The following is a 27,975-nucleotide window of genomic DNA, read 5'->3' as shown; positions in this document are numbered from 1 at the left end:
AATTCGGGTTATTTTAAGAAGTTTTTTGGTGGTCTGGAAAGTCCGTTTTGTTGCTCTGATTACAAGAAAAGTCATACATCCCCTTGACCCCCTGCCCCAAATCAGAACTAGTCTTGGTTCTGTTTTCAAAATAATAGCGCTGTTAACTGTCACAGGCGTACCCACAAACTCAGCACAGCTTTTGATCATAGTGTTTTGTGTGGGTCATGTGACTGGGGCGGGGCGGGCGGGGGCAGAGACAATGGCTCAGAAGGGATAAGGAACTGCTCAAAGGCAAACAAGGTGGTGAGAGGCAGAGGCAAGTGAAAGTCATGCTGCGTGGAGCCTCAGTCTTTTATTGTTGCCATGTAGCACAGAACTTCAAAGGTGAGTGAAAAATAACAGCCAAATGCTGAGATTTGGCCTTCTGGGTATTCAAAGGTTCCTCAGGGGGCATGGTGGGCTGACCCTGATGGAGATTTTGGCTTTACCATCTGGGTGTTCTGCTAGTGAGCTCGAGGGCAGCAGACAACTAGTTACACAAGGTTTTATCTCTGAAGGACAAGTCTTCCACAGTTCTGATGCAGGAAGAAATTCTGCAACAGTGCCCCGTTGTTCTAGCCTGTAGTACCCCAGCAGGGTCACAATAACCTTAAACTAAGACAGTGCAGCCAAGCAGAAAATTTCCATAGGTGTCACCTTGTCCCAGTTAAGCCATCTGGGCTACAGGCTCCTGGGGACATGACTTCCCTAAACTGAGACAGTGAAGCTCTACTGTTCTGAGAAAATAGGATACTTGACCTTCTTGGCACTGGACTTGAACCTAGGACCTCACGCATGCTAGACAAACGTCCCACCACTGAGCTACATTCTAAGCCCACAAAACTGAATATCCTTGAAGAACTGAGCTAGCACAAACACAGACTGGGTAGCTGCAAAGGTGAGCTGGTACAGCGCGCATCTGTGTGCCGATTCTTCATCCTTTGTTCTTCTTTCTGTTTAATTACCTTATCGTCTTCATTGCACATCATTTTTTTTTTTTGCCCCCGCCCTCCTTTTTTATGGTTCCAGTTCTCTGGCCATGTTTTTCCATGATATGTAATGCTGCAGTTGTGTATATGTGTTTATTTAGTATATGAATATGTATTCATCTACACAAACATTGATAGATCCAGAATTTGGGGATTATCCACTTACTAAGACAGACTGAGTTATAAAAACTTGGATAAGGGCTTGGTTTTGTATACCAACAAGCTTCCTGAAGATCCCTTTAAGACTGGTGTTGCATGATGTTTTAGTCTGTTTACTGTTGCTATAGTGAAACACCTGAGACTAGGTAGTTTTGAAGGTCTAGGGACTCATGGTGAAAGTGGAAGGGTGAGTAGGTACATGTGGTAAAGAAGAAACACACAGGCCTGCTTTGCCTTGAAGTAGTCTCCTTTCCTGGTACCTAGCTTGGTCCCCCAAATGACCTAAACATCTCTTAAAAGCCTTACTTCCTACACCACCACAATGGCAATCTAATTTCAACAGAAGTCTTGGTGCAAATCATATAATTATATATCTACCTCATTCTTTTGAATAGTGACAATTATCCCATGGACTGGTTACACCAAATTTTATTTCATTATTTCATTTATTTGCTTCTATTTTTACCACTCTATGAACAAAGGCAATAGCAAATGTTCCAAGACTCATGTCTAATGTTGCAGGAAATCTTTTTTACACAATACTTTTATTTATTCCTTGAAAATTTCATATACACATACATTTTATTTTGATCCATCATCCTCTTCCAACTCACACCAGGACCCACCAATTTATCTTACCCTCAACTTCATATGTTTTCACTGTCCTTAGCACTCAGAATTCACTTAGAGCTGACCAGTCTTCAGTTAGCAGCTCTACACCCATAAACACAATTATCAAGAAGGTAATTTGACAACACGATCATTTAGCACAACATTAGAGTGCCCTTCTAGGGCCTATGGCCTCCCAGTCAAGGGCATTTGACCCATTTTATGGCATCAGACACGAAACTTCCCAAGCCTCATGTCTAATCAGAAAGTGGTTGGTTACCTGATAACAGTCATGCCACTGTTGCACGAGTGGGCACACCTTGCCTAAAAGATCAGTACTGTGGCATTCAGGGTCTAGCCCTGGATATGATCATAGGCGTCTTTCCTTACCCAGCAGCCCACACAACACTTTCCAACTCTTTCAGTACTAGCCAGCAGGGAGTTTATTGGCCCGGTTAATTCTGATCTCTCAATGTCCTGCCACCAAAGTTTATAGTATCTTCAGCAGTGGGATCTTACCATTTAGTTGTGGCAGACAAATGGGCAACGGAGAGAGCCTGTGGTTTTCGGGGGTGCCTCTGAGACCTCCCGACCAGTAACTCAGAGAGAGGGAGGTGTGGGATCACCCGAGGTCTGCATCACCACCCTCCCGGTATGGACCGCGGCTCCATACCACCATGAGCTTGGGCAAGGGTGTAGGGGTTAAACAGAGACACACACACACATAGAGAGTCCGGGTCATTCACCAAGAGGTGAATGCCGAGTTTATTCAGCTTTTGCCAGGTTAATATACTCTTCCCCAGTAAAGGAGATCCCCCTCAGGTGCGGGCAACTTAGCGCTTGTGTGAGAAATTCCTCCCATGCAGGGGGTGCTAGCAAAAGCACAGTGACAGACAGACAGTTAAGAGAGCTTTGGGCACCGTGAGAACCCTCCTCTGCAGGTGGGAAATTACCATATCAAGGGTAGAACAAGCCTACAGCTAAATCACCATGCTAAAAGCGGGGCCAGCACAGAATTAGCAGGAAGCTTGGCTGGTAGCGTAAACAGTCATTGTGTTTTGCACTTTGTGCCTCAAGGAGCAGGGGAAGAACCTGGGATCCAACAGGGAGGTGTTCCATGCCTGGTGCTGAGATTGCCATTGAATAACTCAGGTCTTTGCGAGCAGTGTTGTTATTCACCCATGCAGGGCCCCCTGCTCAAAACCATCTTAAAAATTAGTAGGTTTTCCACAAAGCGTCTTGTGAAGCCCTAGTTTTGATTTTTCCCCTCTAGCCCCTTGCTGTCCTCTATCCCCTGCCCTCATCTCCACTTAAACCTTGAACCTGGAGTATTCCCCACCCTGTTCTTTCATGTTCCCTGTGTCTTACTATCCCTTTTAGTAGTAATTTTTTCCCTTGAGTTGCAAGAATGTAGGTTTTTAAATGCATCCTTCATTTTGGTTAAGTCTTCCTCCACCCACTGCAGAGATCTTATTTCTGTAGGAAGGATTGTCAGAAATGGGACTGGTAAGCACCAGGTATCTTTCTAAAGTGGTTGGTACTTTGCATTTCCACTGTGTATAAGTTATAGATACAATTTCTCTACATACATACATACACACATACATACACACTGCATAATAATAAACACATTTTTTTAAAAAAACTAACACTAATGCTTTTCAAACTATTCCATAAAATAGAAAAGAAAGGAATGCTGCCAAGCTTGTTGTACTGAATTTCCATGACAAAACCAGATAAACACAAAACAAGACACAAAAAGAAAATTGTAGACCGATTTCCATGGTGAACATAGATGCAAAAATTCTGTCCTACTTTCTGTCGTGTTCTCTGTGTGTTCTTGTCAGTTCCATCTCTCTTGGGGAGAAACCCCGAGTGTGAGAGACCTAGTGGGAGGAGGCGAAAGCTCACCTTCCAAGGGCCAGCTCTGCTCTCTACCTGGTTAGCTCAGGGTCAGGAGGAGGACCCCACCTGAACTGTGAGCCTGGGAGGGATGCATTGGGACTCCTCGCTGAAGGTGGAGAGGAATCCCGTGTCTTCTGGGTCTGCATGTCACCCGGTCTCCCTTGCTTAGTCTGCTTGCCACACCTAGGCGCCCAGTCATTTTTCTTGACTCAGTTAGTCAGAGTTGACTTTTATTATTGATAAGAACTGTGATTTGTTGATAAGAACTGTGCTCCGCTCTTGTACTCCCTGTTGGTCAGAGGCCTACTAGGCTGCCCTGATTTTTATTATTGATAAGAACTATGACTTATTGACAGCGTTATTCCTGCACTCCCCTCTAGCACTCCTTGTTGGTCAGAGGTCTACTGAGGCCGCCCTGCCCTCTGCCCTCTGAGGACATTGGCCAGCACACAGACGCCATCTATTCTTTCCTCTCAGGGAAGAGAGGGGCTGTCCAGGGTCTGATCAGAAGCGGACATCCTGGGATGCGTTCACAGCTGATCTCTTGTCACAGAGGCCTGGTGTAACTTGCTGAAGAGCAAGAGACAGTGGCTGTCCTTATTTCAAACTGGTTTCCCTAGAGAAGGGAGAGCATTGTGTGGAAGAGTCAGGGGACCTCAGAGAGTCAGGGGATCACTGGGGATTTCCCAGAGGGTCTTTCAAAGTACTGCTTGTCTCTCTTGAGTTATGCCCCCTGTTGTGTCCTATTTCCTGTAACTTATCAAGTTTAAGGCCACCTAGATGTGTATTAGAAAATGGTAAGTCAAGCTGGTCGTCGGTAATGTGTGCCTGCAATCCATACACTCAGTGGTGGGCGGTGGTAGGTGTGTCTTGTCACTTGCATGCGGGAATCCTCTACTCTGGTGCTATACTTGAATTCCTCAGGGAATCTGTGAAGCTGTGTGGTTCTGGGGAGCTCTGTTGCCTTTGTGCCAATCCCAATGATTAGAGCCTCCTCCCCAGCCATCGGCTTTCCCTTCCTTGATTTTTGACCATGTCTGAAAATACCTTTACTGGCCTATCTGGGCACTTGCTTCATAAGTCATGTTCATTATGGACTTTGGGATTTTTTTACACCAGCCTTAGAATTTAAGTCTTAACTTTCAAAGTGCCTCTTTCTGAGAACATGAAAAGGAAGTCAGGACTGCGAAGGGTGCGTTCACCCACTGATACAAGGGGACTGATCGGATGAGAGCTCACCAAGGCCAGCTGGACTGGGACCGAACAAGCATGTGATCAAACCGGATTCTCTGAAAGTGGCTGACATGGGGGCTGACTGAGAAGCCATTGACAATGGCACTGGGTCTTGTTTCGTCTGCATGGACTGGCTTTTTGGGATCCTGCTCTGTTTGGATGCTCACCTTCCTGGACCTGGAGGGAGGGGGGAGGAACTTGGATTTCCCACAGGGCAGGAAACCTTGACTGCTCTTGGGAATGATGAGGGAGAAGGAGAGGGAGTAGGGGGAGCGGGAGGGTATTGAGAGGAGGGGAGGAAGTGGAAATTCTTTAAATAAATAAATAAGGAAAAAAAGACCACCAAAAAAAGTGCCTCCTTCTAATTTTGGATTGCCATTAATTTTGGAACATATATATGTAGTTATAAAATCAATATATATTTAGTATAAAAGACGGAAATGCAGAAATGCCCAAAAGAGAAAAAAAACCATAAAATAATGCAATTCTCCCACTCAAAGAGAAACATTTAACATTTTTATTACTTTTGAGATTATAATATAATTATATTTCTCCCTACCCTTACCTTCCCCCAAACTCTTTCAGATACCTCTTCCTTCTCTCCTTCAAATTCATGACCTTTTTTCATTAATTATTTTCGTATGGGATGTTTGCTTTCTTCCCCCCTATATCTGCCTGCTTACTGTACTTTACACTCTACTTACAGCAGGAGGGAGAGATCACTGCCTTCCAAAGTTAACCTTCCCAGGCTTTAAGGAGTTGTTTTTGTTCAGAACCGGGCACTGCAGAAGCCACGGTGCTCTCTCCTTCCGTTGTCTCCGTTTTGTAACTACCTCATTCACGACTATGATTTTAGCAGGACCTGACCCATGATGCTCTTTGCTCATCAGCATCTCTGCATACTGTATCTGGACATTTAACTTTGACTTCGAGGTAGGGGTCTGGCTACATTGCCCAGGCTGTCTCCAAACTCCTGGGCTCAAGCTCAGCTTTCTAAGTAGCTGAGACAGGAGACACACTCATCTCCATACCATTAGCGGATGACTCTCCAGGCCTCCCATCCGGCTTTGCCTGTGTGTATTCATCTGTGTCCAGCTGGATGACTTCTGTCTTCTTACCCACCCTAATTAAAGTCTATTAGTGACAACATTCATAGGCCTCCACATGATTAATACTTTGGTGTTCTTTGGTCCCACTTTCTATTTTTCTTGCTTAGGGATGTTATAGCCCCAGACTCTTGAATGGGACAATCCAGGGTTTGAATACAATTTCTTATACTTCTGTGATCCTGAACAGATGGGATATGTCATTCTCCCGAGGAATGGGGAGAAGGTGACCTAAGAGGGCAGATGTTCAGAAGTCACAGGAGTCCCAGAGGAGAACCCATCCACACGCCATCACAAGCACCATACAAAGCTTGACTTTTCATCCGCACTCCAGAGCCCAGAATGAGTTTGTCCCCTTTTCTTCTTTAGTCTGAGATGAGGGGCAGTAGGCACCTGAGCTTTATTAGACTGGGATGTCAGGGACCGACAGTCAATCTTCTCAAAATGTTAAGAAGTCAAGGGCAGCAGAGGCGGAACGAGGAGGTAGGTAGGATAGGGCAGGGCTGGGTTTGGGGTGGGTTGGGGATCATAAGACAGGGTGGAGTTCAGTTGGTCCACTGTGGTCAGTGTCCTGGCTTTGGGTCCTCTGATCATTGTTTAATTCTTTACTGTTTCTTGGATACACTGTTTTTATTGAACCACATACCTTGAGGCTTATCCGAGTTCACGTTTGCTGTTCCACTGACTACTCTTTCTGTACAATAAAATGCAAAGTATTGAGGTTGGGGGAGTGAGTGGATCCATCACGCCCTCCATTGAGATGTGCACACAGAAGTGTGCAAGGGACATGAGCCGACTCATATCTACAATTTATTGAAGAAGAGGGTGGGGCCCTTGGGGGGGGTACATGAGGGTCTATCCTGGGGGGCCATAAACAACAGGAGAACCAGAAGATGCACACATCCTCCCTTCTAGTCACATGTGTAGGGGGTTAAGAGTTTGGCCTGAACTAAGAGTCCCCAAGTTATAAAACAGGATACAGTTTCCAAGCGCCCACCCACCACTTGCCTTCTCCTTGGGGGTTACATCTGGCCCCTTGTGTAATTCTTAAAGAAGCAAGACACCAAGCCCAGGTGTGTAGTGAGGGCTGAGAACAGAATGGCTATGCGAATATCAGTGAGTTTGAGCTGGGTAAATTCTCCATCGCTCTGTGAATCTGCGGACGAGGCGAAGGTCTAGCAGAGGCGATCAGAACAAGAATATCGATGCCGCTGCACTGACCTCTTTCCTCGCTCTGAGGAGGCGACTTTCTTGCCTCTGCTCAGAAGAAAGCGCCAGGGACATTTTGGTTGTGTCGAGTTGTCTCTCTACACTAAGCTGTGCGGGTCTTTAAGACTTGATGCTTTGAGGGCTTCTCTTCTTTTCTTTATTTCTGCCAGAGAGCTAGGCCTCTCTTCAGGGGTGGCCAGAATTCACTCATTCACCAAATAAATAGTTATCACTGGTGAAGGCTCGTCCTGCAGAGGATAGGGCCCTGGGTTCTGCTCTCAAGTCTCAGCGTTGCTTTCTACCTGCGTACATCCGCTCACACCGTTCCCTCTGTGTGGCTTCTCATGGGCTCCAGGTTTCTGAAGTTGGGTACCACTGCCATTACCAACTAAATAAGTCTATGCTTTTGGAACTTCTTTGTGCACTGGAAGGCCTCTGGCAGCATCCTGATTTCTGCCTACTAGCCGCTACACCTCACTTAGGCTGTTACATCCTAAGCAATGTTGCCAAATGTCTCCTGGGGATGGAATCACTCATCTCTTTGAGATTTATTTCTCTTATGACCACGTCTTCCATTCAGTTTGTCTCGGTCGCTTCTGCTCACACTTAGTCTTTTCTTCCCACCATAGCTACTGCTATACAGCTTAACATAGAATTATTCACGCCCTTCTTTTATCTGTTTGTGAAGAAACAGATCAGTGAGGATGGCCCTGAGGATGTGTGTTTCCTTTAAGAACTCAAACTTACTATATCCCCTGGAGTGAGCGACTTCAATTCTGCCAAGGAGACCCCAGCATCTTCAAGTGTCAAATCATTTTGCAGAGCTACACCAACCACACATTACTGAAAATGTAAAGGGGACATTGGGGCTGTTTCTAGGTGACAGCTGTCCCTAAAATGAAGTTGCTTTTTATGTGTTATGGGGTTTTCTGTATGGGGTTTACTTGAAATAATATAGTAAATAAAATCTGCCCATGTTCCTAAAGGCTTTTCTAACATTTGAAACTGAGATTTCATTTGTATTGAATTGTGTCTTCCCTCTAGGTTGAGAGTACCTACAGTGTTTCCTTGGGGACCTTTAATCCCTTCCCCTCCTCTCTTCTCCTCTCCTTCTCTTCCCTTCCTTCTCCTCTCCTCCCCTCCCTGCCCCTCTCGTCTCTTCCCCTTCATCCACAGAGACTGACTGACATCAGTCTTGTACTTCTTCTGCCTCTGCCTCCAGGATGCTGGGACTGCAGGTGTATATCACCACGTTTACCTTTGGGGGTTCTTATTAGGAAAGCTAAAACTTTCCCAGAACTCTCTTACCAATTTGCCAAATTGTGTCTTATTGTCCAGTATGGAATCATGGCCCCTGGAAGATGCAGGGACATTGGACTAGCGAACGACACCTTGTTTCAACTTCACAGTAGAGAACCTGAAAGAGAAAAGAGGCTGAAGATGGGTGCCATGTTGGCCAAGCAGCAGGTCTGACCTCGTGCCCTCCACATTCCCACCATCCCTGTTCAGCAGGGTCTCCAGCACCTACAGCTGTGGAAGGCAGGCAGCCGGCAAACCAGCTCCACCGGCTTCCTCAGTGTGGCCTGCCTTCTGAACTTCCCCATGACCCCAGCATGGCTTGGGGTGGCCCCTGGGGCAGGGACAGTGGGTCACTGCTCTAGGGGTGGGGGCGAATGTATCGATGGTCAGGTTCCCCTTTCCTCTTGGCAGACACTGCAGGTGGAATGGGAGGCTGCTCAACAAGGAAGCAATTAAAGGAAGCAGACAGTGCTGCCTGCCTTCTGAAATGCCACGGGTTTAACTAGGATTAGAAGTACTTGTGTGGTGTGGCATTACAAGCATGGCTCACCAGCAGGCAGAACTTGGCATTTATGGTGACTTTTGTCCAAGGGGCATTTGTTGGTCTGAAGGGGAGGCTGAGAAATGGGTTATTTCTGAAAATTACCAGTGGCTGGTATTCAGTGGTTGGAATCTATCGTTTACTTCTTTTGTGGTGTCGGGGTCTCTGAAAAACATCTTGGCACTGAGAATCAAGACCCTGCCAGGCTGTCCTGTAGATGTGACATAAACTCAGAGTAAACTGCGGTCAAAGGAAGCCTTAGTCCCTCAGCTTCCACTTAGCTGTCGAGGTGGACGGTAAGTCTGCAGCCTTGGACTTGGAGCAAGGGTATTGTAGATTGCAGTGCCCCTAGATGCCCTACCAGAGCAAATAAAGATCCTACCTTCTCAAGAAGATGCTATAAAAGTCTCAAATAGTTTCTATAGATACATTTTCAAATCTGATGAATCATACTAAAAGTAAACAAATGAGGCGAAGGGAGACACAGATAAACAAGAACCAGCATGGACAAGGGGCATGAGGGCGCTCCAGCTCTTCTTCCTCTTCTTCTTTTTCAAGTTTCTCTTTGAATTCATTGTTACATTTTTGAGTCATCTTTGTAACCCACTTTGTAGACCGGGCTGGCCTCGAATTCACAGAGATCTGCCTCTTCTGCTTCCGAGTGCTGGGATTAAAGGCTGCGCCACCACCACCTATCCCATTGTTAAATTTTCACACTGCGTATATTGCACATGGATTGTATTTCCTCCCTAAATCCATCCCCCCTCCCCCCCATTCCTATTAGCCCCTCACTCATCCTTCTAGTCAGCCTCACCTCTACGTAGCTATATAAACATCTAGGGACCAGAAATGATGGAACAAATATCATACGTGTCTCTCTGAGACTGGATTAATTCACTTGATGATCATCACCAGTTAACATCTATTTTCTAGTGAGACATTATTTCATTCTTTATGGCTGAAAATATGCATTGCGGTGGCTTGAGAGATACTCAGTGAGCAAAAGGGCTGGGCGCGCAAGCACGAGGACCTGGGTTCAGATCCCTGGCACCCATGTAAAAAGCCAAGAGTGGCCATATTCAACTGTTTAATGAAAGACGTTGTCCCAAGGGAATATGGTGGAGAGAAATAGAGGACGCCCAACGTCCTTTTCATTTCATTTTCATTCATTTCATACTCGCGCAAATGGGTGCTTGCATCCTCACACACCTGGACACACACATCTACATGTTTTTAAATAGCAAAAAAAGCAAAAAAAAAATATCCATTTTACACATGCCACATTTACCTTATTCATTCCTTTACTTTTGTGCACCAAGGGGTGGTACAGCTGCTTCATATAGTTGTTTTAATTTTAGTTTCTTCAGAAATCTCCATACTGATATCTGCAGTGACTGGACCAGTTTGCACTCCCATTAGTAGCAGATGAGTTGCGAGCTTCTTGGTCTGGGAGCACAGAGCCAAACTTAGGTCCAGTGCTAAAGTGTGCTCAGGCTATGCTTGCTATGCCATACTTGAAAGCAACTCTGCTTATCACATGTTTGAGGACATGAGAGGCCAAACAGAGTTCAGTAGTGACTATAAGTTACAAAAATAGTTGTTTAGCTTGAATAAACTCCAAAGGCTCTCTAATTAAAAGAAAAAGGATAATAACAGATATGAAGATCCCTGTGAATGTGCTTACCAGTAGACAATAGAACAGGTAGGTCAAGAAGTAACTATACAGACAGAGTCCAGAAAGAGGGCAAAGGATAAGACTGAGGTCAAAAGCTCCCGTAATGTGTATTATATGCGAATAGAGTCCCAAATGGAAGGAACAGAGGGGGGTGGGAGTTGGGTGGGTCATTTGAGGAAGGAAAATGGTTAAGAATTTCCCCCAAACTGATAAAAGTCCTATGAATCTCAAGCAGGATAAATTTAAGACACTCAAATCTAGACACACCATGGTTAAGTTTCAGAAGATCAAAAGCAAAGTGAGAAACCTTGAAAGCAGACTGGGGTGCAGAAGAAGAAAACAGAAAGAGGGCTGACCATTAAACACAAGAAGTGGAAATGGAAAGGCAGTAGACTGTTTTCGTTTGTTGAAAGAAATCCGTGGCCAGTGTAGAACTCTGCCCCTGTAGAAAGATCTCTCAGAAACAGTGGTAAATAAAGTCGTTCACATGCAAACAGGGAGAAGGGCTGCAGGAAAACCTGCATTAAAGAAAACTCTGCAAGATATTCTTTGGGTAGAGAGAAAGTGATCCCAGATGGAAGCTTGGAGCTGGAGGAAAATGAAGAGGGATGAAAATAGAAGCTGTCAAATGGCTACAGTGACGAAAACAGAAACAGTAATGTCCAGCACTGTTTTTTTATTTACCTTGGCCCCTTAAATGCTAGGCTGACAATTATGAGCCTTGCTTTCCAGTTAGGCTTAAAATGTAGACTCAGGCCAGAGCTGGTGGCTCATGCCTACCATGCCAGCATTGTGCAGGTTGAGGCAGGAAGGTCACAGGGTTGAGGACAGCCTGGGCTACATAGTGAAACATTGTCTCAGGAAAGAAAAAAATCTGATAACGTTAGTTTGTAAATCATGAGAGGGTAGGAGAGGGAAAAGTGCTCTAAAGACTTCACATTTGCTTGGAGAAAGGAAAAATTGACTTTAGTGTTTGGTAAATCATAGCCAGCTGGGTGTGGCGGTACAGGCTGTAACCAGCACCTAGGAGACCTAAGCAGGAGTGTGAGAACCCTGGGGCATAGTCAGAAGCTGTCTCTAATAATATCCCACTAACATGAATGTTTGATATACCAAGTAAATGTTGTGATATCAAGATAGTTCACTAAAGTATGCGGACTTGTGACATCCTCCCAAGGTCACTTTTAGTGGTAAATGTGGATCCCACCAAGACCCCAGCTACAGCTATGACGTCTTCCTCTCTCTGGTCGCTGTAAACTTCCTTGCTGTTCCTGGGAGATAATTCTCCCATGTCTATTTCAACGTGATTCTGAGCAGTTATGAAGCCTGCCTCTGCCACACTCACGCTCTCCTATCCTGCCCCCTGTGTCGACTTTCTTCGTGGATCTTCCAGAGCCTTAAGGGATTGACCTGCTCTGAATGGGAACGCTTGTTTTAACTTGGAATTGTACCACAAGTTCCTTTTCTGCCTTCCGTATGCTTATCCCACAGCCTCGCAGGATGAGACACTACACACTCTCTACAGAAGTTAGTAACTGTACAACACAAGGTAGTATCTGTGAGTTATTTCTCAGCTGGGAAATTGATTAACATGGTATCTACTCTAACGTAGCTCGTAGGACTGCAGAGAGGATCAGGTGGGCTAATGGGGATGAGAGAACGTGCATTATGCAATGCCCTATAAACAATTACTGGAAGCAATAAGCAGTGATGGATGAAGTAGTCAATGGGGACTTGTAATACGGAGAATATTAAGCCAATGATTTAGATTAAATAAAATTAAAGATTTCGAAAGTTACATTGGTTAACAAGAATGGTCAGTTACAGGGGCACCGGGTTACTGGGATTCCAGGGTGAACACTCTAATAAATGTCTACTCTTTCTTATGGATGCCTCAGGATTTTTTAGCCCAGTAGTTTGTAAACTTAAGCACAAATCAGAATCACCCGGAAGGCTGGTGTAACGACAGACTGCTCATCCAGCTATGGTGCCTATGAACCACATCAATGACCAGCAAAACAATAGCCCTGTGGGGTGCAGTAGTGGCACGCAGCTTGGTGGTAACCAAAGATCTCTAGTTTGACTTAAGACCTACTCAACAAGAGTGAAACCACGTCTGTTCCTGGAAACCTAGCTAAGTACTCAGTACTAGCAAAATCATGGTTATTGGAGAAAATCTAACAACCTCTAATTTACCAAACCAGCACGATCCCTAACAACAATCAATAAGCATTAGTTCTTTTTCCCATTGATAAGTGTAGTCTTCACCTCTCATCAAGGAAAGTTCTCTTTGCAACAAATGGAGACCATTACAGAAAACCACAACCAATCAAAATTCAGAGTCCTGGAGCCCAAGCCCGATGGATACACCTACAAAACACTCCCACACTTAAGACTCAGGAATCATTGCAGAAGACAGAACAGAAAGATTGTAACCCAATAGAATACTTCTGCAAGAGTAAAGTTTTCATTTTTTTTTGATTACTATTTTATGAGTTGGGGTGTATATCTGTACACTTCTTGGGTGCCTACTGTCCATGTAAGTCAGGAGAGGGTGTCAGATCTTCTGACCCCGGAGTTACAGATGGTTGTGAGCTACCATGCGTGTGCTGGGAATCTAACTCAGGTCTAGTGGAAGAGTAGTCAGTACTCTTAACCTGTGAGCCATCTGTTCAGCTCCTGTAAGAGTGACTTTTTAAAATTATCCTTCATCCTAAAAGAGTGAAGAATAAAAGTATTCTTTGATATATTCATAAATGTATACATAACCATCTCTCTTCTTCCCCTCATGCCCCTTCCCAGTTTGGGAACTAGGAAGAGCTGCTGTGTTTCCCCAGTGCACTGGCCTGCAGCCCCACCAACTGGGCGAGAGTCCTGGCTGGAAACAGCCACTCTGCCTGTGAGGCTTCCCGACACCCTCCCTAACCCGGCTGCTGTTCTGCAGCACCAACTTTGGGCCCCATCCCTGCCCCTGTGTCACTTGAGTCATTGCCTCAAAGGGGACTTTCCTGAGGGGGTAGGGTAGACAGAGGTGATGGCCCTATCACTAGGCATTTCGCTTCCGCTTCCGGTATCTCAGTGCCTCACCCCGCCTCTTCCCTACTTCACGCAAAGCCTTCTGGTTCGGCAGCTCCTGGCTCTACCTACTTGGAGGTTCTCAGGGAAGCTCAGGTCTGCCCAACTCACAAACAAGTATAATACTGATGAGGCGTGCTTTCTTAGGCTTATTGAGTTCTTTGAGGTTTTTGGCTTATGGGGTATCACCGTATCTCTCTAAAGCAAGCTTAATAATAGTGCGCTGGATAGTTTTATGTCAACTTGACAAGCCAAAGTTACCTCAGAGGAGGAGACTTCAATTGAGAAAACGCTCCCATAAGATTGGGCTGTAATCAAGCCTGTAGGGCATTTTCTTAATTAGTGATTGATAGGGGAGGGCCCAGCCCATTGTGGGTGGTGCCATGCCTGGGCTGGTGGTCCTGCGTTCTATAAGAAAGCAGACTGAGTAAGCCATGGGGAACAAGCCAGTAAGCAGCACCCCTCCATGGCCTCTGCTTCAGCTCTTACCTCCAGGTTCCTGCCCTGCTTGAGTTCCTGCCCTCACTGCTTTTGACGATGAACTGTTCTATGAACTGTGAGTGAAATAAACCCTTTCATCTCCAATTCGCTTTTTGGTCACGGTGTTTCATTACAATAGTAACCCAAATAAAAAATAGTAAGTAATATTATTACCATTAGAGATGAGGGAGTGATTGGGTTTCTTTCTCTCTTTGTTCATCAGCTGATAATCAAGAGTTTTCTGTCTACATTGCTCTTTAATAAGCATTGTGGCTCATCCAAACATGGACAGCATAGATTTTCTTCCCTCCGGGAACCTAAAGATGATGTGGGGAAGGCAAACAATGCAACAGAGTGCACAAGCCACTCCATGCCACCGTTTTGGGGGGGCATAGCTAGGAATGATGTAGACCTAATACATGCCGAGCTCTGAAGGTCTGAAGAAAAGTCATTCAAGTGGTCAGTGCTGACTTCAGAAAGGTGGTGTGGTAAGTAGGGAGGGCTGGGTAGCCATTAGCTCAGTGATCGGGGAGATAGGTCTGTCTAGATTGGCGGCAAACCAGAAGTGAGGTAAAGAAAGGTATAATCAAGGTGGTTGGAGAAAAGCTTCCTATGGGTGGGAAATGCGTGCCAACGTGCGACACCTCATCTCCACCAAAGTCCTAATTTTGTATGTTTGCTGACCAGTGACCTCGGTAAGGCCACAAGATAAAACCTTGCTTCCCTGTTGGGTGCCACCTGAAACCTAGAACAAAGACAGAGTATTGAAACCCAAGGACAAGGCTTTTCTACTTCCTCTGGAAACCGTGGGAAATGCCACACATCTGAGCAAGCACCTGAAGGCTTAACCAGGAAACAGGAAGTCATTTGGGATTTTTTTATAAACAGCCTCATAATAGTGGCATTTGTCTTCTTGAGATGGCCTTTTTAAATTATTATTAAGAATCTATTGGTACATGATTAATAGCTTAGTCAAACCCCAACTAGGCAGGGATGAAAAAAATCTTAGTTTTGATGGGTAAATTCTTTGTTAATAAGAATAGCAGGGCTGGGAGGGAGGTATGTATGTCTTGAGACCATCATGAGAAAACATTTCCAGGGGGACTGACGATTATGAGGCATTCTGAATAACACCTTGTTCAAATGTAGCCATTTCATTTATCAAGCAGCTTAGGAGACAAACTTAATACCACAGATGGATACTATGGCTACATCATGGCCAGGGAAAGTACTAGTTTAATAGAGGGTCTTAGTGGGAGGGAGATGTTTTAAACAAATACTTCAAAATTTTATGTGCATGAATGTTTGTCTGTCTAGGCTGCCTGAATCCTGAGGAGGCCAGAGGGGGGCAGTGGATCTCCTGGAATTGGAGTTACACACAGTTGTGAGCCACCAGGCGGGTACTGTGAATGGAATCAGGGCTGTCCTGCAAGAGCAGCAGGTGCTTTCAGTCACAGAGGCACCTCTCCAGCCCACATCCATTAGTCATTTTATTCATTACAATAGACTTTTGTCCCTGAAAGGTAATGAAATATGGAACGTCACGTCAAAGGATACATTTCAGTTATTATTGAATTCAGAAGGAATGGAGTATTAATGAAGGCCTTCTGCTGGGGGAGAGGAATGTGAATGGCTGTCTCACATGTGGTATAAAATCGGTGGTCATCTTTGGGCTTATATGCAAAGATATGAACTGAAGAGGGAGAAGAAATACCGGGGACAGCACTAACATGGCACTCTCTCAAATGTGATAGTCATTTCTCTCCTCATCTTCATCTCAGAGTGTAACAGGAGGAGGAGAGGGCCTGCTTTTTGTCCTGTCTGCCCAGCTAGCATACACCTGAATAACCACACAGAAATTTATTAATTAAAACACTGCTTGGCCATTAGCTCTAGCCTTCTATCAGCTAACTCTCACATCTTGATTTAACCCATTTCTATTAATCTGTATATAACCATGAGGTCGTGGCTTACCGGGAAAGATTTAGCATGTCTGACCTAGCAGCTCCATGGCGGCTCTCTGACTCTGCTTTCTTCCTCCCAGCATTCAGTTCTGTCTTCTCCGCCTACCTAAGTTCTGCCCTATCAGGCCAAGCAGTTTCTTTATTAATTAACCAGTGAAAGCAACAGACAAACAGAAGGACCTCCTACACCATCACAGGTTATCTGAAATTCCAAGTGTACCTTTGGGAAGACACAGATTGTTCCGGGAAGAAGGCAAGAATGACAGGAGAGAGAAAGAGAAAGGCAGATGGAGTCTGAGGTCGGGGGTGTGATGAGGGAGGGAATCTCAGAGGTGGCCCACATGAAGACACTTGACTATGGCAGGGGACTTTGAAGAGCCCTGGTAATTGGGGCGTGGCATCAATAAGGAGTATGCAGACTGTTCTAGAACAAGGGTGGTCTGGCTTTCTGTTGCAGCCTAACAAACCCCCAAACACTCAGTAACTTGAATCAACAACTTTTTTATTATATCTAAAGAGTTTGAGAGTTAGGCAAAACTGGGGGTCATTGGCATGAGTCTACTGTCTGCAGACCTGTGGATGTTATTTCATGATCTCCACCATCATTTTCAGAGGGGGAAGAAAAGACACTGTGTTGGTTGAAAGCACAGGCCCTGGAGTCTGAATGGTGCTGTGTTTTCCTACCTGTGTGACCTTGTAAGAGACACTTAACCTCTAAAGCTAATCCTGGTTGTCAACTTGATTATATCTGGAATCAATAAGTTTAAGCTGCTGGGCATGCGTTTGAGGGATATTTTTGGCTGGCCTATTTGAGGAGGAAGACCCACCCAGAATCAGGGCCCCACGTTCTCGTGGCAGCCCACATTAAAGAGCTTGGAGGAAAGGAACTTCTGATTTTTGCCCTTGCCCTCCCTCTCACTGGTGAGTTCATCTACCCTGCTGCGGAGGCAATTCTTCGCCTGTATGAGAACTCCTTCAGGATTCCAATGTAGACTGAAGATGAGCAGTTTTCCCAAAATCCTCCAGGGCTCCAGGGCCAAATCCAGATGACTGAGACATCCAGTAGAGTGACAATTCATGAATTCTCAGCGTTTCCATCAGGAGACAGACATAGTTGGGCTACCTGACCACAGCCTGTAAGTCTGTCTAACAAATTTCCCTTCCTCCAGAACCTCCAAGTGTATATGTGTATATATATTTATTTCATGCATATTTATTTCATATATTCTCATAGTTCTGCTCCTCTAGAGACCCGACAAATATTCTAGGCAAGCACATCTTTAAATGAGCAGAAGGGAATCCGGACTGTAGGGAGAACAGAGAGAAGAGGAAGATGAAGGGGTGCAGTAAGGTACTGAGTAGTTTCGGGGGGATGGCCATGAGCTGAGCCTGCAAGGTAAGCGGGGCAAATGAGAAGTTCTGAAATTCCACCCTAAGCCCTTTATCCTGTTTGCTCAATTCCTTTTATATTTCTCCACTGAAGCATTCTAAGCCACAGCTGGATGGAAATCTCAGGCTTATTTCCGAAATGTGTGTGTTTCTTGATAATGTCTCCATGTTGACTTTTAATGCAGAAATACCTTTGAGGACTTGCTATTTGGTAAAAGGGCAAGCCCATATGACTTGCATTTCCATGGTGGGACTTCTGAACCTGGCACAAGGTAGGGTGGGTAGGGTGCCATGTGGGACTTGAGGGGACACAAACTGGGCTGAGAGCCACAGCCAAATGTCAGAGGTAGGTATGGAGGGGAGGATCCAGCAGCTTGGAGTGAAGGGGGTCACTGAAAGTGACAGGAAGATGCCTCGGTGTTTGCAGATGCATGCTCAAAGCCAGACTGTGCCACCTTGTTAGCCTCACAGCCCTTCTTCACTGAGAGGATGACTCTATTCCATCACCCGCCTTGGGAGTCCATGGGATTTGGATAAAAGTGATAGAGTACAGAAACCATCTGAAAGCTATGGCACCTAACAGAGCCTGGAGATGCAGGGGTCTACCTTCCTTCTTTATTTCCACAATCCCCCCACCTTAGATCTCTAGCAAGATAGGATGGCCTTAAACATGGAGGAAGAAAATAAGGAAGGGAGGGAGGGAGGGAGGAAGGAAAGAAGGGAGTTTGAGTTCCCTCTTTAAACAACCAATTTCCCCTGTGTTCCAAGTCATTTAGCTTCAATTTAGTTTTTACACCTGTAGACTGGGAATACTTTCTTTATTGGTATTATGAGGGCCACATGTGATCACACATGAGCATGTAACAAGCCCAAGTCTTCTAAATGATCCCAAGGGTCTCTTAGTTCTAAAACAATCACCCTCTTATCCAGCCCTACTACACTTTCATTGCCCATTCGTTAGTCAGTCAGTGGCTATCTACGCCGATTCTACTTCCGACATACTGTGAATGACCACATCCATGGATGTGCAAGCGTCTCTATAGGAAGATGTGAGGACCTTTGGCATGCCCTAGAGTGGCCTAGGTGCGTCATTTGGTAGTTTTGTTTTTAGCTTTCAGAGAAAACTTGACACTAATTTCTGCAGTGGCCGTGACTGCACCAGCTCACACTCCCATCACCAAGGGGTAAGTTTTCCCCTTCCCTCCTCACCTGAACTGGCTGCTCTCTGTGTCCTGATAACAGCATTCTGCCTGGGATGAGGGGACTGGGATGATGTCAAACACTTTAAAAGCTGTTTATTAGCCATTTGGATTTCTGCTTTTGAGACCTTCGTTTTGTTTTATGACCCATATTTTGATGGATTTTTTTGTTATCTTGATGCTTAGCTTGTTGAATTCTCTGCATCGTCTAGAGAACAATCCCCGGTTGGATGTGTAACTGGTGGAGTTTTCACCCTTCTGCAGATTCCTCACTTGATTGACAGTTTCCTTTGCTTCAGCTCACAGTGTGACCTTTAACCTCCACGAGTTTGTGTGTGTTCTAGGGCTTCTCTTGCTGTTGATGTACAGTCTTATTCCACAGGGATCGGGTAGGATATGAGAAATTATTTCTACTTTCTCATATTTGTTGATTCATGTCTGTTTGTTTGTTTGTTTTTCTTTTGTTTTTGAGACAGGGTTTCTCTGTGTAGCTTTGGAGCCCATCCTGGAATGAGCTCTTTGGGCCAGGCACTCACAGAGATCCGCCTGCTTCTGCCTCCTGAGTGTTGGGATTAAAGGTGTGCACCACCACCACCCGGCTTTGATTCACGTCTTAATATATGATCTATCCCAGAGAAAGTTCATGGGCTGTTGAGGACCGTGTGTGTTCTATAGCATGTGGACGGATATCTATTATGTGCATTTGATCTGGGAAGGAAGGTAAAGCCGAAGGTCCCCCTGGCTCTAGCAGGCTCCGCGGTGTTGTGTGAGGGAGGGCTGAGAAGGAGTCTAGATTCTATGTTCTTGCGACTGCGGTGTGGGGGGATGGGAGGCTGTAAGTCCTGGTGGTTCAGGCTGGCCGGTGAGCAGGCAGGCAGGAGAGCGGGAGAGGGCCTCCAGCTGAACTGTGGCTCTCAGCTTTCCTGCCTGCTTCTCTTCAGAGATCTCCCCTGGCTTAATGTACTCATTTACATACAGGTCTTGTTTCTTGAATGAAAAGAGCCTACTGTGTATTATCGCTACTATTTTCTCCCCTTATTTTCAGTTTTAAAATCAGCATACAGACTATTAAATATCATGGCATTTTTGAACAGAGTGAACTTTAGGGCTTATCCTCCCCCTTGATCTCCCACCTCCCTGCTAACTTGACACCCCCACCCCACCTGGTAACCTTTAGTCTCTTTTTTTTCGTCCATACCTTATGTGTCCTTCTGCCCACTCCGTCCTTCATCATCACCTATCTTACCCTCTCTTGATGATCTCTTTTCTAGGTATTTGGGCTCTCCACATTCATATCCTTTTGTATACAAACATGTGTACTATATACATTAAATATTACAGACTAGGGTCTGCACATGTGAGAGAACATGCATTTTTTTTGTCTTTCTGAGTTTGGATCACCTTGCTTGATACTACACTTTCCAGACAAATCCACTGCAATTCTCATGATTTCACTTTTCTTTGCAGCTGACTGCAGTCCCCCTGTGAAATGGACCACGTCTTCATTACTCACTTGTATTTTGATGGACATCTAAATGGGCTCCATTCCCTAGCTTTTGTGCTAAGCAGGTGTGTGCAAGTATCTCTGTGGCAGAATCGAAGACCTTGGATATCCAAGAACAACATAGCTGGGCTCTATGGTAGTTCTGTCCTTCAGAGACCTCCATACTGAGCTCCATGCTAGTTCTGCACTCCCAGCTGCAATGAATTAGGGTCCCTTCCTTCCCCACATCCTCTTCAGCATTTGCTGCCGATCTTTCTGCTGCTAGCTAGTCTGACTGAGGTGAGCTGGGATCTCAAAGTTGTTTGAGTTTGCATCTCTCCAAATGACTAGGGATGTTGAAAATTAAAAACAAACAAACAGATAAACAACAGCAACAACCCCTACACCTATCAGCAAGTTGTGTTTCTTCTCTTGAGAACTCTCTGCTCATTTTACTAATCCATCTTTGAGTTTTGGTGGTTTTGTTGCTTGTCTTTTGCATACTTTTTAAGTTCTCTGTAAGTTCTGGTTCTTATCCTGTCATCTGGAGTGTAGATGGGAATGTCTCCCATTCCGTGGCTGACTGTTTGCTCTGCTGATAACTTCCCTCGCTTACAGAAACTTTAATAGTCATGTAGCATCGTTATTGACTGCTGGTGCTGGTGCCTGTGCTGTGGATGAGCTGTTTGGAGTGTTCTTGCCTGCACCCATCCCTGGAGGAGCACTCTCTATGCTTCCCTCTAGTAGTTTTAGTATTTATGGTTATAAATTAAGGGTTTGGTTCACTTTGAGTTGATTTTTGTATGGGGCAAAACTATGGATTTAGATTATTATTCTGTGTGCATGCACACATGCTTATAACCACAGTAAAAACAAATAAGGCAAAATTAAATTTATTTGGTTGGTATATATGTAAACAGAATGAGGGGGGCTGGAGAGATGACTTAGCAATTAAAAGTGTTGCTCTATTGTGAGGATCAAAGTTCAAATCCCAGCATCGTCACCAGGTGGCTCATAGATGCTGTGAGTCCAGCTCCAAAGATCAGACATGCTGTTCTGGCCTCTCCAGGCTCCCACATGTGCATGCCACCCTCCCCACTCCCCCACCACACTAACAAAAGAGGAAGCTTAGTTGATTGGTTTCAAGGCTCCTGTGTTTCACATTAGAAGTTCAATGTACATTAGCTTACAAGGAAAGGTGAGGCTGCTCAGATAGTCAAAGCAGACCTGCAGGAAGCAGTGACTCTCTGGGGACCCAGTCCACATGATCGCCCTCCACACACCAGGGAACAGAGTCACAGATAGCGCTAGGCTCAGGGTCTGACAGTTGCTCCATCAAGAAAGAAAATCTTTCCCAGCAGCTCCAGGCAGAGCAACAGATGTTACATTCCCATTCTTTTCTTCTCTTCTTCTTCTTCTTCTTCTTCTTCTTCTTCTTCTTCTTCTTCTTCTTCTTCTTCTTCTTCTTCTTCTTCTTCTTCTTCTTCTTCCTCCTCCTCCTCCTCCTCCTCCTCCTCTTCTTCTTCTTCTTCTTCTTCTCAGAAACAGGTTTCTCCATGTAGCTTTGATTGTCCTGGAACTCACTCTGTAGACCAGAATGGCCCAAACTCACAGAGATCCACCTACCTGCCTCTGCCTCCTGAGTACCTGGACTTAAGGTGTGCACATCACTGCCCGGCTACTTTCCCATTCTGAATCTATTGTTGTGGCTAAGACAAAGAGCAATGATTGCTCGACTAGCCCTGTGGGCCCCTCTCTGTAGTTAAGAGTTCAAAGTTTATGATGAGAAGGGTCAGGGTTGACATGAACACAGAGTGGCCAAAGACAATAGTTTCTTCTGCCTCATCCCCACAAACTCAGAGTGTTCCTGTTTATGATAATAACACATTGCTCACACCTCTTTCCCCATGGGAAACAACCCAAGTCTTCTGAATGTGACTTCCCTGTCTCTATCAGGGAAGATTCCCAGGCCCTGACAAAGGAATAGATGTGTCACCACAATGTGGCGGAACAACGGTTGAGACGCTCATCTCTAAAAGGTACAGGAGGTAGCGGAGGAGAATGTACCTGCCGGGAATGCAGAGAACTTGGGCAAATGTGTTTGTCAGCTCATAGCCCATAGCAGGAGTGAGGGGTCAGCCAGTGTGGTTTCCCTGCTCTCTGAAACCTTCCATCCATACTTCAGCAGTTCAGCTTATTCACCTCCGAGGAACACTAGGGAAGATTTTACTCCTGAGAGTGCCCTGCTTTGAGGCTTACTCTGCCCCAGCATGGGCTCTGGGACCCAGATGTCACTTCAGAATTGACAGCCACAAGTTCCTGTTTGCTCAGCCTAGGCTTTCCCAGGCCTCACACTCTCACTGACACCATTAGCGAGTTCAGTTGGTGGCTAAGTGAGCTCCACATAAAGCTCAGTGTGGCTCCATTCCTGCGTGTGGTGCATTTTGACATCTCCCGAGAGTTTAGTTAATACTTCTGTAGCCTTTTCTTTACACCCGGAGCCCAAGGTTGACTGTCCCCCCCCCCCCCCGCTAGGTTCTTCTGTGATGTGTGTGGGGGCGGGAGTCCCTGGCCCATCCTGCTTTGGCTTTCTGCAGATGCTTCCACGTGTGGAGGAGTGACACGAACGTGTGTGGAAAGACCAGCAGTTTCTTTTTCCTCTCCGTCTTCCAGCAGCTGTTGCTTATCAGCACGATGGGCTAAGAAAGCTGTAACGTGGAAGTTCGTGGTTCACTCAGAAGAGCCACGTAGGGAAGTGTCCTCTGGGACCCAGGAAGCCACCTTGGAGACATCTGGACAGGATGCTCTGTGATCTTTGGTGTTTGGGGCAAAGTCTAGGTGGGGGTCCCAGATTCCAGGTAGCTCCCCTTCCCATTGGCCACAGGGCCCCTTGTCCACGGAAAAAGTCAAGAGAAGTGGTCAGAAGCAGGTTGTATTAGGATATCTCTGGGGGTTGGGAAGAGGCCCTCTGCCGAAGAGGTCAGTACTCTGTTGCCAAGCTGCTCCCAGGTGAGTGTCATTTGATAATGATCAGGAATTGCTAAGCCCTGCATATTGCACATGCATATACATACATATACACATGAACACATACACATACACATGCACACATGTACACATTCACACATGTGGATACATGCTCATGCACACACACACACACAAGCACACACACACAAGCACACACACACACACACCACAAGGGGTGAATTTATGACAGAAGATGCTTGGAAGGGTCTCAGAGATCACACTTCCCTATTTTTCTTGGAACTTTAATTTTGGCACATGGACAAAACTCATCTGGGGTCACTGAAGGGGATATGATTACAGGTGATGGAGGAGTCAAACAAGAATGTGAGAACTGCCGCTGACGGTGACAAGCCCCCTCCCCTTGCCACCTCCCATGTACCTGTAGTTCTCCCTACAGCAGAGCTCCAGCCAGAGAGCCACTGACGGTACACAAGAGACTCTGGAGCTGGGATCCGGTAGCTTACCAGCCTGCAGAGGCAGAGATGGCAGCCGTCCGGGCCTTAGCACCTTGGAGCACGTGGAGAAAGAGGCTTCTGTAGGCCCATGGTTCTGCTTCACTGGAAGCAGACAGACAGAGCCCTCCAATACCAGGACGTTGAACTAGCAAGGATCTTCTAAAGCTTCAAGGCTCCTCCTTAGGTGCTGCCTTCAGAACAGCTGTACACCGCGCAGAGAATGTTTCTTCCCTTTGTAGCTGTATTGTGATTATTTTAAAAGATGCACTTCAGGACTGGAGAAATTGCTTAAGAGTGTGTACAGAGGACCCAAGTTTGGTTCCCAGGACCCATATCAGGTGGCCCACAACCACCTGTGACCTAGCAGCTCTCTTCTGGGCGTCATGGGCACCTGAATGCATGCATGTACACACACCCCACATGCACACACAGACACATATACACACATACTTTCTCTCTTTTTTACACCTATACATGTGCACACCCATACACACATATACACACAACATACACATATGCACACACACTCTCAAACACTCTTTAAATTTTTAGGGGCTGGGAAGGTAGCTTAGTTAGTAAGGTGCTTGTTTTACAAGTCTGAGGATCTAAGTTCAGATCCCCAGAACTCATGCTAGGAGAAATGAATAAATGAAAAGCCAGGCGAGCGGCGAGTTCCTGTGATTCCAGCACTGGGGAGGCAGAAGTGAGAGGATTCATAAGGCTTGCTGCTCAGCCAGTTTTGGGGAATTCAGCCAGGCTCCAGGGTCGGTGAGAGTTTCATGCACATCTGCACACATATGTGCCTACAGGCACACATGAACAGTTTGACACGCAAATGTTTCCAACGGTCACATTGAAATGCTCAAATGACAAATAAAGGCATCCTGTGGTGACAGAGTGTGGAGAAGTGGCAGAGAGGAGACTAGCAGGACACAGGTGATGTAAGGGAGGAAACAGAAAAATGGGGGAGGGACAGGGAGTGTGATGATTTGAATAAGAACGGGCCCCCAGAGGCTCACATAGTTGAGTGCTTAGCCATCAGGGAGTGATTCAAGAGAGAGGGATTCGGAGGTGTGTCTTTGTTGGAGTAAATGCGCCTCTGGGGGTTGGCTTTGGTGCTTTAAAAGCCCAAGCCAGGCCCCGTGTGTCTCTCTCTTCCTGCAGTGTACAGATCCAGATGTAGAACTCTCAGCAACTTCTCCAGCACCATGTGTGCCTCTATGCCACCATGCTTCCTCCCATGATGAGACTGGACTAGATCTCTGACACTGTAAGCCATCCACAATGAAATGTTTTTCTTTCATAAGAGTTGCCATGGTCATGGTATCTCTTTGCAGCAATGGAACTCTGAGTAAGACAGGGATGGAGGTCCATACAGAAGGAGAGAAAGAGGAGGGATGTTGTCTGAAAAAGACTGTAGGAATCATATTTTCTACTTACCCCAAATTACATATAAGTGTATGTATGTTTACATGTACATATATGGTTTATTTTTGCTTGTGAGCCTGTGCTTTAAAACTGAACCATCTCTTCAACCCTATATATAGTTTAAATAAAGTTAAACTACTTGAGCTGAAAATGCTTCCCCAAAGAGTCATAGAACATCTGAGAAAAACCAAAGTACCAGTTATGAGAAATCCCATTTCAAGTTGTTGGTCAGGGGAAGTCCAAGAGACTCCTAAAGCAATTATTGTTGCCCTTGGTTACACCCCAGAGGTTGAGGGTAAGCCCCTCTTGCTGAAGATACCATGCACTTCAGAGGCAGGACCCAGGGGATCCAAGCCGGATGTGAAAGCTTCCTCCTCCAGGACAGTCTTTCCTAGAACCAGATGATGCTATGCACGCTATCAAGAGAGGGAAGCAACAAATAGCTCTACCCAGTTGTGAAGCCTCTGAATCACAGCTGGCATGGCAAGACAGCCCCGAAGGTGAAATAGTGGCATTCATATCTTGTTAGTAGCCAGTGCTGTCTGACTGGACTTACCCTCTTCTCAGCAGAACGGAAATCATGCCCCATACTGAAAACCTAACCAACAACCCAGGCCGAGTGATACAATGGATCTTAAGGGAGAACCCTACCACCACTTTGCTAAAGCAGCACCGTTCCTGACTGCTATTCTAAATATTTATCTTTATACCCATAGAGAAGTGTGGCTCCCGAGCCCCACCACAAAGGCTTCTCTTTGCGACGGTCAGAGACTGCTAGAGAAAACCACATCATGCACTGCCTGGCCCTAGTGGATAGGACGACAACACAGCTCCTGTACCCAGAGCTCAGGGGACATTGAGGCAGAGGGGGCGGGAAGACTGCAAGAGCCTGAGGACCGGGAAGTCCACTGTGAGATCGTGTCTCCTAGAAAGCTCCACCCAGGCTGATGAAATAAAATGGCTGCCTGAAGAAGATGTGGATCTGGACAACACCCATAGACGCGCTAATAAGGAGAGGGGGGAGACTCGTGGGACTCCACCCCTCGAGAAAGAGCCCCAGGCAACTAAGGGGTGCTGAGAGTGCGAGAAGGGTCTTCCCTCATGGAAAGGCCCCCTCATTGATTATCTAACGCCAAGTGGTCGCCCTGAAATCGCATACACCCTGTGCTGAAGGACTCAGTAGGCTGCAGCTATGTATTTATATGCATACATTACATATATAAAACAAGGAATTTGGGAGGGAAAGGGGCATGAGAGGAGTTGGGGTAAGGAAAATGGAGGGAAATGATAGAATTCTATTTGAATAAAAACATTAATAAAAATTTGCTACTAGTTCCCCAAAGAGTACAAATGAAGTTAATTTAAATCATTTTATTTTATTTTATTTCAGCGAACCTAAAGTGTTATGTTAAACTTTAACATTTAATCAGCTCAAAACTTGTTGACATTTTAACCCCTCTTTTTCATTAAGTGTTTGAAATCCAATATGTTCTTTACATTTGAAGTAAATTTCTACTGGGACTAATTCCTCTTTCAGCTTATTCATATTGCTTGTTGCTCCCATGTTCTATTAGGTGGAGCACACTGTCACTGAGAGGCCAACACGAGGCGGGGATCTCAGAAGGAGAAAAGCCCCTTTGTTGAGCTGGCCAGGCCTGTGCATTGCGTTCTTATTGCTTCAAGATGCACTCGGCCTTTGGGACACTGACTCACGGCCTAGCTGCCACTATTTCCTCGGAGACTTAATTTTAGCCAGGTTTCCTGGAACGGTTCCAGCGTTCCTCTGTGCCTCATTTCTTCCCTTCCAAGCCCTCACATGTCACCGCCGTGTAATTCAAAGCTTTGTCAGGCTGGAATCCAATGGACCCAGCCCAAACAGGAAATGGGATTTCTCATTGTTTACTTGAGACCATGATCCAGAAAATGTTGGACACTTGTTTTCAGTGCCTCATTGAGCTCGAAATGAAATGCAGCCATCCCCAAAGGTTTCCTGATGTGGAATGATTTAAATGCTTCAACCGTTAGATCAAGATAGAGGGCCTGCTGAGAGACGGCTCCGCGGAGAGACGCTCTTGCCACCAGTCCTGAAGATCTGATCGGAGCCCACACGCTGGAAGGAGAAGACCGGCTACCCAAGAGTTGTCCTCTGACCCTCGCCTGCTCTGTGATGGTCTCCGTCTCTCCCCCGCCCCCAATCTCTTATTCACATAAATAAATGAACGCTATTTCTTAAATACAATGGTTTAGAGCATGGGTTGACTCTATGCTTTCCTTGTCTGAGTATTATCAAACCTCATCCTTTGCTGACATTTTGTTAGAAACAGGATATAGAACCTTTCTATGAGGCTGGAGTATCCCAATGTACTCTGGGAACATTCCAGCAAGTATTCCACAATTAATCTTTGTATAAACAGGTTTGTTGTAGGCCTCTGTCTCATATTTCCCTATAAACCCTGAAATAGACCATCTTGCCAATCGCCACATCGTCATGCCCAACATGGGCACATAGGTATCATATGATATATGGTGGGTGGTACTCTATGCCCTCTGACAGACATGTTGTCTGTTTGTTCAGTAATTTTTTTGTTTTGCTTTTTCTCAGTATGGTAGAGCTCACCCATTGTGTTGAATGCTGACAGTACCATACCCAGGCTTTCCCAAACTCTTGTAGCCAGGAGTAGGCAAAAGATATTCTAAATACACAGAAGTGAGAGCATTTGGGGGGAGGC

At 45.7% G+C, this 27,975-nt stretch overlaps 1 long non-coding RNA gene across 2 annotated transcripts; it reads left to right on the top strand.

Moving 5' to 3' along the window:
* The first annotated feature begins 236 nt into the window (after positions 1-236).
* On the top strand, positions 237-27,485 carry LOC146891865 (uncharacterized). 2 transcript variants are annotated; one of them, XR_014996895.2, is made up of 5 exons: positions 237-366; positions 20,321-20,422; positions 22,293-22,375; positions 24,983-25,088; positions 26,821-27,485. It is a non-coding gene; the product is annotated as an uncharacterized LOC146891865 (long non-coding RNA). The 2 variants fall into 2 exon arrangements; XR_014996894.2 differs by lacking the exon at positions 22,293-22,375.
* Positions 27,486-27,975: the final 490 nt, after the last annotated feature.

Source organism: Myodes glareolus, chromosome 13 (genome assembly GCF_982192425.1).
Source record: "Myodes glareolus chromosome 13, mMyoGla1.1, whole genome shotgun sequence".
NCBI lineage: Eukaryota > Metazoa > Chordata > Mammalia > Rodentia > Cricetidae > Myodes > Myodes glareolus.
The sequence above is the reverse complement of the archived record's forward strand: the minus strand, read 5'-3'. Positions and strand labels throughout refer to the sequence as shown.